Here is a 14,723-nt window from a genome sequence, read left to right as displayed (position 1 = left end):
AATACTTCCACCACTTCTCCTGATCTCCCTGTCATTGTCCCTACATTGCACGTCCCAAACCTCAGAAACCGATCTCCACGTCGGGCATCAGATCATCAGTTTTGTCGTTATAAATGGAGTGATTTCCACCCTTGCTTCGATGGGGTTCCACACTTGAGTTTTGACGAGAGGGAGTGGGGCCCCCCACGGGGTACTTCGGGCTGTACCCTGCCCATATGTAGTTGTAATTGTCATGGTTCTCTTTTTGATGCAATGTTTTTATGGCCGGATACCCTTCCTGACGCCAACCCTTTTTAGTCGCCTCTTACGACACGCAGGGATACGATGTACCTATTCTAAACCGGGGTACACACCGGGATTTCTAAAATATTTTCGGATGAAACAAACGACTATTTCTAAAGTCATTCCCCTGATACATTTGTCACATCAATGTAGTTGCCCCTTGATGCCATCCGCAGGCATAATAGGAATCTTTTGCACAGCATACCTGGTATTTTGTGGGTTATCTCCATAGAAAATCAAATCACTTGTTATAAACTTTTTTGGCTAAATGTAGAATCTGTTCTGGTGGTGGGAACCACTCTGCCTGCTTTCTTTGACTATTGTATAAAATGATGGATTCAGGTGTCATCGGATGTCACAACCTTCACAAAAAAAGCAATCATCGTCTTCCCTCGGGTAACGGTCCAGGAGCTCTTTCATTCGCCATAAATGTTGCTGTTTGATCAAGCACGAGGTCCTTCGTCGGCCACCTTGCACTCACCTTGTGGAATTTCACGTGAGAAGGAATTGTTTCCACACCAATTTGAGAAGGAATTGTTATGAATGTCACTGGTTTGAAGGCCTTCACAAGGAATTTGATACACCTGTTCTGCAGCACACCTGCCTGTCATCGTTTTTACCCAGAAGCCATTGATCAACGTTGTCTTTCTGTGTAACTTAAGGTAAGACTATCATGACAGTGGATAATGGACCAACACCTGGTATTATGAACCTGTGTAATGTGCATCATGTGTCGGCAGGTTAGATGGGAACACTAATATAGGCCAACGTAATTCTTTTTGACAAGTCTACAATGGAAGGTCTACGTCAACTTTGAACAACCCTCGGATTATCTTGAAAGTCGGTAGCCATTTCATCAGGTGAGTGTAATTGAGCGGAGTTGTGATAGAGATTATCTTGAAAGTAGGTAGCCATCTTCATCAGGTGAGTGGAGTTGTTCTGAAATTCTGCAATAAACTTGGGTTTGTTTTACTTCCAAGGTCATGGAGCAACCAATGTTCCACTTGATACCACAACATGCCACCCTACTCTCATCTTGGAATATTTTAAAATACAATGATTAATTGGGCGTTCTCTTATTTGACCTTTTCACCTGCACGTTACCCAACAGGGGTTGCAATCGATATATTGCACTACATGACGTCATTTAACAAATCCTTCGGGTTCAGTCTTTTGGTTATTACCTCTGCCACCCAAGGTAGACGCAGGTTATGTTTTCACCCCCCCAATCTGTTTTACTTGCAAAATCGATGATTCATATTGGTTGGTCTGGTCTGTTATTTTGTCTGTCTCTGTTTGTCATTGTCTGTATTCTGTTTGTCATTGTCTGTATTCTGTTTGTCTGCTTGTTTGTCATTGTCTGTATTTGCTTGTCATTGTCTGTATTTGCTTGTCATTGTCTGTATTTGCTTGTCATTGTCTGTATTTGCTTGTCATTGTCTGTATTTGCTTGTCATTGTCTGTATTTGCTTGTCATTGTCTGTATTTGCTTGTCATTGTCTGTATTTGCTCGTCATTGTCTGTATTTGCTCGTCATTGTCTGTATTTGCTTGTCATTGTCTGTATTTGCTTGTCATTGTCTGTATTTGCTTGTCATTGTCTGTATTTGCTTGTCATTGTCTGTATTTGCTTGTCATTGTCTGTATTTGCTCGTCATTGTCTGTATTTGCTTGTCATTGTCTGCATTCTGTTTGTTTGTCATTGTCTGTATTCTGTGTGTCTCTTTGTATTCTGTTTGTTTGGCATTGTCTGTATTCTGTTTGTTTGTCTAACGTGGATGCCCTACGTTACAGTAAAGTAAACGAAGGCCACAAAATGCGTCTGTCTATTTCCAGACAACGTGGAGTGTTTTAATATTTATATGATTGTAGTACTCGTATATATTGTCGCGTCCACAGCTAGTTATCACCAGCCGTGGACCGATGAACCGAACCAGCTTTAAATCCCGAGGCGATCTCCCAATCTGGCAGTTATGACGCAAGCGGGATGGAAGAAACACGAAGCGTTTAACTTCACGAACACACAGGTTTATTCTAAAAACCAACCAAAAACACAACTAAAATGTAACAATAATTTATATTAAAATGAGGTGCGGAATGGAAATAAAGAAAAAAAAGCTGGGGTAAAATGCCAAATTGAGGTACCTCCATGCGGACTCAAACGCACACAGGGTAAAGTAAGAAAAGAAAAGTCCCTCTCCAGCGCTTAGCTGGCCCAAAATGGATCCTTTGGAAGGTCAACAGTTGTCGGAGCCTGGAGTCACACGCGTGGGAAACTCGGAAAAAGGTGGCGAAACCAATCCGGGAGTGAGGTGAGTGGTGGAGACGGCCCTTTTTCTCTCCGATCCCTCAAAGTTTCCTCTCCTTTTTTCAACTTCCTCCATTTGGGAAGGACAGCGCGGCCTTCAGCTCCCCTGAAGAGCCCAGCAGTCAAAGCTTCCTCACGATCCCCACACAAAACGCTCCCCTCAAATAACACAAAAATGGCCAAGCTTCTCACTCGCACTCTCGCTCCACCAGCACCAAATGCGAAGCTTCCTCTTCGCCTACCTACGCCACCCGGCCGTGTCACTCGGGGGGAGGAGGGGGCGTGGCCTGCCAGTCCTGTTCCCCGCCCCTCGTACCACTGTAGCTCCGCCTCTCCTGGGCGGGTCTTCACTGTATCGTGTCCATGGAGGTGGATAATAGCCGGCTGATGTTTTGTTTGGCCGGCGGTTGTTATAAATGTTAGGGATAGCCACAGAGGGCATTACAAACAGGGGAAATTATCCCTAATCCCTGCTACTAATTAACATGGCATCACCCCTCACATAATGCACATTCAAACACAGCCTTAAGCTACATTTTTCTTCCTTAAGTACATTGAGATGCTCTGACACGTCACACGGTCCATACTATTTCCTATTCAATTCTACCTTTCCTACGGTATTCTCTTACCTACTCCCATAAACATAACAATATTAAAGGAGCATAGGCACCATCAGTCAATCGTCTTGATTATGTACTCGCTTGACTTTCCAATAATTCAGTCATTTTCTATCCGGACAGGAAAGTCCACAAACGTGGCAGCAAAATGGCCCGGCTCTAACCATGATAGCCATATCCTGAGCAATTCACTTATCGGAATCCATCTGGACTATCACCACAGCGGTTTCAAGGATGGCATGATACTCAGTGATAGTGTTCACATCTGCAAGGCCTACCCTTCGAAAACATAATGGCCTCTCATTTGTTTGGGCACAGCACGATATGGAAGCCAACAAAGGCATTTTATCCCGTGTTTATGACGTAAAGCAAAACTCCCACTTACCTTCAGACAATAGCGGGGACACCAAAAGCTTTCACATAAACTTTGGTGGGGCTGGCCCCCGAACTGTCGAAGTAGTTCATGGACGGACAGACAGCCAGACGGTCGGTCATGCTTTATTATACAACACAACAACAGTCATTTTAAGGCCATTTCCCTGCGAGAGCAGGGGTCAGCCTTGCGGTCCCCATGACAATCTTCTCCATTTTGCCCTATTTTCTACATCTCCCCTTGTTAACCCCTTTGCCCACATTTCTTCTTCCACCATCTTTAGCCAAGTCTTTCTCGGTCTTCCCCGTCCTCAACTTCCTTCTACATTCATTTTCATCACTCTTCTCAACCAGTCATATTCATCCTTCCTCAACACATGACCAAACCATCTCAACCTGATCCTCTTCACAGCATCCATCACAGGCTCTATTCCCATAATCTTTCGCAATTCATCATTTGTCTTGCGCTCTCTCAACGATACTACACACATCCACCGAACCATTCGCATTTCCACCCTTTCCAGCCTTCGTTGCTGCTTTATTATACCCATCGTGCTTTATTATACAGATTTAATTAAATCAATTCAAACGTTTTTTTATTTCCTTCATAAACAACCACATAGATTGCACAAGATATATGATTAAAAAAATATTTAAATTAAAAACCTAGATGGTACTAGAATCTAGATGGTATAAACGATCATATTCAAAGAATACTTTCCCAATCAACTTGGTGCGATTCAACTGTTTTTTAAGGGTTTTTTTCTTTCATGTGACCAATGACATCATAAATTTATATTCACCAATTATAATTGTTGCGTGGATCACGCTCAAATTTCAAACTGATCGGACGGAGTGTTGTGTTTGTCAAATTATGACGTCATAATTAAGACACCAATGATATCGTTCAAACCACTTATTCGCCATGTGGAGTTCTTTACAATGAGCCACATTTCAATTTTTTCCCATTGAGTGGTTTTCTGAGATATAGAGGTGCAACGCTTTTCGGTTTTTCCAAGGTGGTGCCTGTACCACGTGAGCTATGACATCAGAATAATCATTTAAAATTCCACAGGAGCTCCTATGTTGAAAATTTTGTGTCCATCGGACTAACAGTTGCAGAGAAAAAAAAATTCATGCTGATCGGATCAAGCGTTGTACTTGTCGAATTATGACACCATAATGAAGGCACCAATTATATCATCATTAACATATCTTATTCCCCATGGGGAGTTCTTGGCAATGGGCCATGTTTCAATTTTTTCCATTGAGCAGTTTCGGAGAGAAAAAGGTGCAACATTTTGTTGGTGTCCGTACCATGTGACCTACAGTCACTTGAAAAAGTAAGTACACCCCATGGAAAGTTTTGACTTTTTCAACATACAGCGATTTGATCTTCATTTCAACAATATTGATAGATACAGGTGATATAATATAAACAAATATCATGAAACATTTACATTTTGTAGTCCATTGTATAATTTAAACAAACATAAATGCTAATTTCGCACTTGAAAAAAGTAAGTACACCCTACATTTATCACTATTTCAAATACCGAATATTAGAATCAGGTGCACCAGCTCAGGTGCAACTGATTAGAACATCGTTAGAGAGGATCTTGGAGGAACCTGTCTTATTTAAACCTCAGACATTTAGTTTGGTTTGCTCTTTGTTGTTGAAGTGTGCGGCGTCACCATGCCCACATCAAAAGAGCTCTCCGAGACTTTCAGAACGAAGGTTATAGATGCCTACGAGTCTGGGAAGGGATTTCAAAAGATCTCCAAACAATTTGAAATCAATCATTCGACTGTCCAGAAGATCATCTACAAGTGGAAAAGATTCCAAACAACTGCCAACTTATTCAGGCCAGGCTGCCCCAGCAAGTTCAGCCTGAGAGCAGACTGCAAGATGCTGAAAGAAGTCTCTAAGAACCCCCAGAATGTCATCACGGGACCTACAGGTTGCTCTTGCCACTGTTGATGTCAAAGTGCACGAGTCTACCATTAGAAAGAGGCTGCAAAATTTGATCGACATGGGAGGTGTGCCAGGAGGAAACCGTTGCTGTCCAGAAAGAACATCAGGGCAAGACTAAAGTTTGCCAATGAACACCTAGGCAAAGACCAGGACTTCTGGAAGAATGTGCTCTGGACAGATGAGTCAAAGGTAGAGCTATTTGGCCACAGTACCACAAGACATGTTTGGCGAAAACCAAAGACAGCATTTGACCACAAGAATCTGATACCAACTGTAAAGCATGGTGGTGGAAATATTATGGTTTGGGGCAGCAGGGCCAGGGCAGCTCACCATCATAGAATCCACTATGAATTCTTCATTGTACCAGAGGGTGCTTGAGGATAATGTGAGGCCATCTGTCGGAAAGTTGAAGCTGAACCGAAGGTGGACCTTGCAACATGACAATGACCTTAAACATACCAGTAAATCCACCAAGGAATGGCTGAAAAGAAAGAAATGGAGGGTTGTGGAATGGCCAAGTGAAAGCCCGGATCTAAATCCCATCGAGATGTTGTGGGGGGATTTGAAACGAGCTGTGCATGCAAGAAACCCCTCAAACATTCCGTTTCCGAAACCCCCCAAACAAAGACTTCCGTTTCCGGTCTTGCTGGTGAGGGTTCGTTTTTTCGCAGCTCCACACGCTCTCCATCGAAGTTAAGTAATTGTTCCCATTTGTATTTTCGTTATAACTGTATTTCTTTTATGGTGTATGTACGTATATTGTCCCGACAAAGATTTTTCGGTGCAAATCTTTCATACCTGTATTGAAAATCGTGTTAATTCGTGTCGTCTTGAGGCCTTGTACAGTGTACACTGTACAACCTTGAGGCTTTGTTTTTCTCTCAGCGCCTGTCGTTTGTGATCCAATAACTTTCGTTCTCTGTTTTCGCAGTCTTTCCACCCCAAAGCCTACTTCCTTATGTAAATCTCAACTCAAAAAAACAACAAAAAAAGACATTACCTTCTCTGTGCTCATTCGTTTATTCATTCTTATTCGTTCGTTCGTTCTTCGACCACGTGTTTCTCCCCCATTTCCCCAGATAGATTGTCAAATTTCAACTCGTTATTTTATCGTCCATGCGATATTGTTTGATTATAGTTAGTTTTGGTTTGAATTTCCTGTAACTCGTAATTAATTAATCGTGTTCTGCTCCTCGTGTGTGGCCTTGTAGTTGTACCCCCGTCGGTGTTTTGTTAACTTAGCGTGTTTTGCTTGGCTCTTGGTTTTTTCCCTTCTACCCCGAACATAATACTGTCTAACGTTCTAAATCCCCACCCCCCCCCCCCCCCAAAAAAAACAAAAAAAACAAAAACATTTATTTTCTTTTCTCCACGTGTACTGTTGTCTCATCCTGTATTTTCTGTCCAGGTGTGCTGTTCGCCCCACCTCCATTATCTCCTTGCCATCCACCGTTTGCCCTGTTCACGTGACTCGTGGTGGTCCCTCTCGGCTCTCCCCCCGTTGGTATTTTTGTGCATATAAGATTGTTCATAGTTCTGTTTAAATATTATTTAAATATGTTTAACCTTTCCCCTTCTGTGTTTTATTCAGTGGTATATTACAACACGCTGTTTTTCTTCCTATTTAAAAGGTTTTTCTCAATTTCCTCTCCAACTCATTCCACTTCAAAAAAAAGAAATTCAATATCTTATACGTCTCCCTCACTACATGGTCTAAATTCACATTCATTCCATCCCTCCTCCATCGTTCTGAATCGGATTGCTAACTTGAAAATCACAACAAACCCAATTTGTTATCAATGTTCGTCTTTCATTAATCATCCACTTTCTAAACTCCCCTCTTGCCCCTCCCATCCAAATCCCCCCCCTTGCACCTACACTCCGAAACTTCCCCCTTGCCCCTCCACTCTTAAACTCCCCCCTTGCCCCTCCACTCCTGAACTCCCCCCTTGCCCTTCCTCTCCTAAACTCCCCCTTTGCCCCTCCCCTCCTAATCCCCCCCCCCTGCCCCTCCACTCCTGATCTCCCCCCTTGCCCCTTCCCTCCAAAACTCCCCCCCAATCCCTCCCATTCAATTCTCCCCCCATACCATTCCTCTCCAATTCTCTCTCCTCCCCTCTCCTCCTCCAAGCTGCCTCCTCCCCACTTCGTCTCCCTTCTATCTCATACCTCCACCCCCTCAAACCTTCTACTTTCCTCTGCCCCCCCTCAAACAACCCCTCACTGTGCCGCATCCCTTCACCATCAAACCTTTCATCCTCCTCATCCTTCCCTTTCTTGGAACTCTTCTGCAACATCTGAAACACTATCAACTGCTCTCCCTACCTCCCCCTCTCATCCTTCATCTTACCCTACTCCTCCCCTCCCCTGTCCTGTACCCGATGCTCCCCCTCTCTCTTCATTAACGGTATGGACCTCAAACATCCGGGGCCTTCGCTCAAACCTGACTGATCTCTCCATACAGGTTGCTTCTGACAATCCAGACTTGATCTGCTTAACAGAGACTTTCCTCCTTCAAGATGTCTCTGATTCCTTAATATCTCTTCCTGGTTACTCCCTCCTCCGGTATGATAGACCTGAGCCTCGGCCTGGTGGTGGGGTGGCTATCTTTGTCAAAAACTCTCTTCCTCACTCTCCTTGCACTGCTCTCTTTCCTCCTCACCCGCAGGAGTACCTCTGGTTATGGCTTCCTCTCCGCTCCCACCTTTTGTTCATATGTGTTCTGTACCGTCCCCCAAACAGTGATGACTCCATCTACATTTCAATGTCTGACAACATGGACCAACTTCTATCCACTCATCCCAACTCTCTCTTCCTCATATGTGGTGACTTCAACTGTCATCATGCCACCTGGTTGGGTGTGGGTTCCTCTCTCACCAGTCATGGCACCTCAGCAAAGGACTTCTGTGACTCACTGGGATTGACACAATCTGTCAATTTCCCGACCCGGATCTCAGCCAATGGAGTATCTTCTCTTCTAGACTTGGTTATGACAAACTTCCCTGCTAATGTCTGCTGCTCTTCTTCTGCTCCAATCGGTTCTTCTGATCATGTGCTTGTCAAAGTGGACATCTCTCTGGCCATTCTCAGAGAGCCTCCTCAGCGTCGATGAGTCTGGCATTTCACTCAGGCCGACTGGGACGGTCTTCAAGCAGCCATCAATCGTCTGGATTGGTCTCCCATCTCCACTGCCTCTGACATCAATTCTTCCTGGGAATTCTTCCAAAGCAAACTGATCTCTCTCATGCACAGATTTATCCCATCTCGCCTTCAATTGTCTTACCCTTCCTCCCGTCCATGGTACACTGAATCTTGTGGTGAGGCAGTTGCCCTGAAACAACTTGCCTTTGCCTCTTGGAAGGCTAATCCAACTGAAGGAAATCTCAGTTCCTTCCACCAAGCTCGGAACAAGTGTGTGTCTACCCTCAGGAGTGCCAGGAAGCACTATCTCTCCTCACTCAAGAATGAACTCTCAAACCTGTCTCCTTCCTCCAAATCCTGGTGGCGTCTGGTCAAATCCGTTTCTGGTGTTTGTTCCCCCTCCATCCCCTCCCTTACCTCAAATGGCCACACAGTTGACATCGCACGTGACAAAGCCGAATGCCTCAACTCTGTGTTCGCCTCGAAATCCTTAGTCCCAAACCCATCTCTCTCTGCTCCCACCTTTCCCAGTCGAACCCAACTGCTCCTGGACTCTGTGTCCTTCTCTCCTGACAAGGTGGAGGAGTTTTTGTCAAACCTCGACTCTGATTCTGCACCTGGACCAGACGGCATCAGCCCACGGGTCCTAAAATCCTGCTCTGCCACTCTATCTCACCCTCTCTCTGTTCTTTTCACCATATCTTTTGCTCAAGGTCATCTGCCAGCATCCTGGAAATCAGCTAACATTACCGCTTTACACAAAAAAGGTGCAAAAACAGATCCTTGCAACTACAGACCAATCAGCCTGCTCCCAATTATCAGCAAAGTCATGGAATCCATCATTGCTTCGGATATGAAATCTTTCCTCTTCTCCAATGGCTTGATCTCTGATCATCAATTTGGTTTCAGACCAGGTCACTCTACTCTGGACATGCTGCTTCTGCTGTCTCAACAATGGATGGAGGTCCTCAATGCCAAACAGGAAATCAGAGCTGTCTCCCTTGACATATCACGGGCCTTTGATACGGTCTGGCACCCAGCTCTGCTCACCAAACTCTCCTCCTATGGTATCCATGGAAATCTCCATGCATGGCTTGCGGACTTCCTCTCTGGTCGTAGTCAACGTGTGGCCCTGAATGGATTTCTCTCATCTCCCCTTCCTGTTCAGGCTGGAGTTCCCCAAGGAAGTGTGCTGGGCCCTGTGCTTTTTCTGGTCTTTATCAATGATCTCTCCGACTCTCTGGAAAATCCTCTCTATCTCTTTGCTGATGACTCCACTCTCTGCCGCTCCATTCCTCTTCCCTCAGATCGGCAGTCTGCAGCCTCCTCACTCTCTGAAGACCTGGACAAAATCACAGACTGGTCAAACAAGTGGAACATGTCTTTCAATCCTGACAAATCTCACTCTCTTACTATGTCTCTCCGAAAAGATCGACTGGACAACCCTCCCATCTACTTTCTCAACAATCCTCTCCAAGAAGTTCTGTCACTCAAGCTTTTGGGTCTCACTATCTGCCATGATCTTTCTTGGGAAAACCACATTTCCAAGCTGGCCTCCAAAGCCAGTCGCCGACTGGGCATCCTCCGTCGTGCGAAGTCCTTCCTCGGCACACCTGAGCTCCTCACCACATACAAGGCTTTCATCCGCAGCTCAATGGAATACTGTTCTCCCCTATGGGCTGGTGCTCCTGCCTCACACCTGGCTCGGCTTCACGCTGTTGAATCCAAAGCTTTCAAAATCATTGGAATCTCCCGCGATGAAGCTATCTCTGAGGGCCTTTCACTCACTCACCGCAGGCAGGTAGGTGGCCTTTCTGTCTTCTACCGACTCCTCTCCGGCCTTGCTCCCCCAGCTCTCTCTGTGCTCTGTCCCCCAAATATTCCTACAGGTCGCACAAGATCTGCCAGCAACCCTCTGATGGTTAAACTGCCGAAATCTCGGCTCTCTGCTCACCTTCACTCTTTCATTCCTCTTTTCTCCCGCCTGTGGAACAAACTCCCACACTCCCTTCAATCCCTCTCCTCCCTCCAGGTCTTTAAAACAGCTGTTCACCACCATCTCTTATCTTCCCCCATCCATAACCTTGATCTTTTCTACCCCCACTAATTCACCCCAGATCCACCTTGCTTGAAATTCCAACTTCTTTCCTGGAAATCCTGGCAGTGTCCATATGTTTATACCTCTCCCACCCCCCCCCCCCCTTCACATGCCTCCCCCCCTTCACATGCCTCCCCCCCAAAGCCCTCTCCCTCCCACAGATCTCTCGATGTCTCCATGTCTCTCGGTCCCTGCTCTCAAATGTTGTGTTTGTGTCCTTCCCCCTCTCTCCCCATCTTGTCTACCGCTCCCGATGTTATTTGTTTTATGTGTCTGTTTGTCTTTCTGTGTGATTAATGTTCGCTCTTTCACGAGCCTCGATCTTGTATACAACAAAAAAAAAAAAAAAAAAAAAAAAAAAAAAAAAAACATCGCACAGCTGAAAGAATTCTGCATGGAGGAGTGGGCAAAAAATTCTCCCAGTCGATGTCAGAGACTTGTAGACAGTTATAAGAAATGCCTACTTGAGGTTGTTTGTGCCAAAGGGGGAAATACCACCTATTAGAGCCAAGGGTGTACTTACTTTTTCCACATGCGAAATTTGCATTTATGTTTATTTAATTTATACAATGGACTACAAAATGTAAATGTTTCATGATATTTGTTATATTATATCACCTTTATCTATCAATATTGTTGAAATGAAGATCAAATAGCTGTATGTTGAAATATGTTGAAAAAGTCAAAACTTTACATGGGGTGTACTTACTTTTTCACGTGACTGTATGCCGTCAATTATCACCACAAAATCGAGAGACGGCGCTCCTATGGTGCAAACTTTCATGTCAATCAGCCCAACACTTACCAAGAAAATGAATTTTTAAATGCAGACACGCAAGACATAATACAGTGCATTCAGAAAGTATTCAGACCCCTTCACTTTTTTCACATTTTGTTATGTTGCAGCCTTATACTGAAATCGTTTAAATTCATTTTTTCCCCTCATCAATCTACATTCAATACTCTATAATGGCAAAGAGAAAACAGGATTTTAGAAAGTTTTGCAAATTTATTAAAAAGAAAAAAACTGAAATATCACATTGACATAAGTATTCAGACCCTTAACTCAGTACTAGTTGAAGCAGCTTTGGCAGCGATTACAGCCTCGAGTCTTCTTGGGTATGACGCGACAAGCTTTGCACACCTGGATTTGGGGATTTTCTGCCATTCTCTGCAGATCCTCTCAAGGTCTATGAGGTTGGATGGGGACCGTCGGTGGACAGCCATTTTCAGGCCTCTCCAGAGATGTTCGATTGGGTTCAAGTCAGGGCTCTGGCTGGGCCACTCAAGGACCTTCACAGAGTTGTCCCTAAGCCACTCCTGCGTTGTCTTGACTGTGGGCTTCGGGTCATTGTCCTGTTGGAAGGTGAACCTTCGGCCCAGTCCTGGCCCTGAGCGCTCTGTTTCAGGTTTTCATTGATATCTCTGTACTTTGCTCCATTCATTGTTCCCTCAACCCTGACCAGTTCCCCAGTCCCTGCTGCTGAAAAACACCCCCACAGCATGATGGTGCCACCACCATGCTTCATCGTTGGGATGGTATTGGGCAGGTGATGAGCGGTGCCTGGTTTCCTCCAGACATGGCGCTTAGAATTGAGGCCAAACAGTTCAATCTTGGTTTCATCAGACCACAGAATCTTGTTTCTAACAGTCTGAGAGTCCTTTAGGTGCTTTTTCGCAAACTCCAAGCCGGCTTTCATGTGTCTTTCACTGAGGAGAGGCTTCCGTCTGGCCACTCTGCCATATAGCCCAGATCGGTGGAGTGTTGCAGTGATGGTTGTCCTTCTGGAAGTTTCTCCCATCTCCACACAGGATCTCTGGAGCTCAGCCAGATTGACCATCGGGTTCTTGGTGACCTCTCTTACCAAGGCCTTTCTCCCCCGATTGCTCAGTTTGGCCGGGTGGCCAGCTCCAGGAAGAGTCCTGGTTGTTCCAAACTTCTTCCATTTAAGAATTATGGAGGCCACTGTGTTCTTGGGGACCTTCAATGCAGCAGATATATTTTTTTGAAGGCTTCCCCAGATCTGTGCATCGACACAATCCTGTCTCTGAGCTCTGCAGGCAGTTACTTCGACCTCGTGGCTTGGTTTTTGCTCTGATATGCATTGTCAGCTGTGAGACCTTATATAGACAGGTGTGTGCCTTTCCAAACCATGTCCAATCAATTGAATTTACCACAGGTGGACTCCAATCAAGGTGTATAAACATCTCAAAGATGATCAAGAGAAATGGGAGGCACCTGAGCTAAATTTCAAGTGTCATAGCAAAGGGTATGAATACTTACGTCAATGTGATATTTCAGTTTTTTATTTTTAATAAATTTGCAAAACTTTCTAAAATCCTGTTTTCTCTTTGTCATTATGGGGTATTGAGTGTAGATTGATGAGGGAAAAAATGAATTTAAACGATTTCAGCATGAGGCTGCAACATAACAAAATGTGAAAAAAGTGAAGGGGTCTGAATACTTTCTGAATGCACTGCACGTACTTACTGACCCGATCACTTAACCCCGCTTTCGCTTCACAAGTGCACGGTAACTATAAATCGATGGCAGAAGACCAAGATGTCTGTCCCGGTTATCGCTGCCTGTCACACCTCGACGCAATAACAGAACCCGCCATGAGTCCGAGCCAATTATTATGCAGCAGTGACATTTCAAATTCAAGTTTCACTTTCTCCAAGTATACAGTAGTTTCTCTTTCTTCATCCCAATATTCCCCTTCTCCATCTGCAACTTCTCCATCTGCACCACAAACTTTTCCCTTTTCAGTACAATTTTTAGCTCACCTGGATCGAAGCTCCGGGGAGCTAATGCGATGGCGTGTTGTCCATCCGTCCGTCCATCTGTCAGTCCGTAAACACTTGCAACTTCTTCTCCGAAACCGCTGATGGGATTGTGACCAAATTTGGCACAAATGATAGTTGTTATGTTGTGACTGAAGTTTGTTCATGGCATTGTGGCGGACACAAGGGACACTAATTCAGCGCACCAGCAGGTGGCGCAAACGTCCAGGCGGGGAACTGGAATGCATGCCCCGCCTATCGGCCACGCCCGGGGATTAGGCGTGGCCTCGGGATATATATGCGGGCTCTAAGCTCGAGCCCGCTCAGTGCTGAAGTGCGAGCTTTGAATAAAGACTCTGTATTACCAACGCGTTGTGGCCTACCTCTCTGGCAATCGAGTCATGTGTGCGCAGCACCACACTGGTGACCCCGATTGGTTCAGCCGTTGCTGACCACCGAACGCGCCATGGCTACCAACGCCGTCGCAGTCAAACTCCCCGAGTTTTGGGAAGCGCAAGCCGACGTTTGGTTTTTGCAGGCCGAAGCTCAATTCCAACTCCGAGGCATAACGGCTGACGAGACCCGGTACTACCACGTGGTCGCCGCCCTCAGGCCCGGCACTGCCGCCCGAGTCGTGTCCATCCTTCGGCGCCCGCTGGGCGACAACAGGTATGAGGCGCTCAAACGTCTCCTCATCGCTACGTTCGGGCTCACGGAGATCGAACGGGCCGACCGCCTCCTGGACCTTCCCGCCCTCGGCGACACACGACCATCCATCCGGATGGATTCCATGCTGTCCCTGCTTGGAGACCAGCCCCCGGATTTCTTATTCCGGGCGCTTTTCCTACGCCAGCTACCCGCACAGGTATGCCTCACGCTGGCTGGTTCCAAAATAAAGGAACCCCGCGCCCTGGCTAGAGAGGACGACAAGTATTTTGCGGCCTGCAACACGCGGTCGGTGTACGGTGCTGCCGTAGTGGATCCCGGCGCAGAGGATCCAGCGCTCCCGACTTCCCTCGTGGCCGCTGCTACGCCCCGTCCAGTACCACCGCCACCACCACCACCGCCGCCGGCACGGCCACCGCGGCCGTTACCGCCGCAAACCTGGTGCTACTACCATGCCAGGTTCGGCCGCCAGGCTAAAACG

The sequence above is a fragment of the Myxine glutinosa genome, chromosome 8 (genome assembly GCF_964187855.1).
Source record: "Myxine glutinosa chromosome 8, kmMyxGlut1.1, whole genome shotgun sequence".
Lineage (NCBI taxonomy): Eukaryota > Metazoa > Chordata > Myxini > Myxiniformes > Myxinidae > Myxine > Myxine glutinosa.
This window is presented reverse-complemented; position numbering follows the sequence as displayed.